Here is a 1,081-nt window from a genome sequence, read left to right as displayed (position 1 = left end):
TCGCGTTTTACTTGTAGTTCAATTCATTCTCGCGTTTTACTTGTAGTTCAATTCATTCTCGCGTTTTACTTGTAGTTCAATTCATTCTCGCGTTTTACTTGTAGTTCAATTCATTCTCGCGTTTTACGTGTACGTCTTATAGTATTGAGCTTATATTCTTGTGATTATAGTTCACGAGCATGCGCAGTTGCATGCGCGTTCGTCATTTGGTTTATAATAAATCAACGTTAACTAAACTTGAGATGGTTCTTCATCTATATATGATGTGTATTTGAAAGCTGCATTACAATATTCATTTCTAAATCGTCGTAGTTTTCAGTAAAAGGTAAAACCCCGCTTCATGGAAAAAAAAACATTTGGCTAACTAACGTCCTAACCATTGGGCTAACGGGCGACCCCAATATAGAAAAACGACATGTTCCTTATATACCGGAGAAATGGCAATTTAGATAAGGTTTCAGCAAATAAATTACTGGGATTCGAACCACGACCTCATACCTTGCTGCATAGAGCAATTAAACCACTATGCTATACAGACAAGCTTATGAAGGATCGCTTAGATGTCTGCAATACGTCTACCTTTACACAAATTAGAAAATATTTTAATTAGCAAAGAAATCACTGGGATTCGAACCACGGCCTTATAGCTTGCTGCACACAGCGATTAAACCACTATGCTATACACTCAAGCTTAAGAAGGCTCGCTTAGATGTCTGCAATACGTTTACCTTTACACAAATTAGAAAATATTTTAGCAAATAAATTACTCGGATTCGAACCACGGCCTCATAGCTTGCTGCACACAGCGATTAAACCACTATGCTATACAGTCGAGCTTAAGAAGCCTCGCTTAGATGTCTGCAATACGTCTACCTTTACACAAGTTAGAAAATATTTTAGCAAAGAATTTACGGGGACTCGAACCCAGGTTTCATAGATGGAAATCTAGCAACCTAACCACTATGCTATGCAATCAAGCTTAAAAAGCAAAGAATTTACGGGAAATCGAACCCAGGTTTCATAGATGGAAATCTAGCAACCTAACCACTATGCTATGCAATCAAGCTTAAAAAGCAAGGAA

The sequence above is a fragment of the Priapulus caudatus genome, unplaced genomic scaffold (genome assembly GCF_000485595.1).
Source record: "Priapulus caudatus unplaced genomic scaffold, Priapulus_caudatus-5.0.1 Scaffold134, whole genome shotgun sequence".
Lineage (NCBI taxonomy): Eukaryota > Metazoa > Priapulida > Priapulimorpha > Priapulimorphida > Priapulidae > Priapulus > Priapulus caudatus.
The sequence above is the reverse complement of the archived record's forward strand: the minus strand, read 5'-3'. Positions refer to the sequence as shown.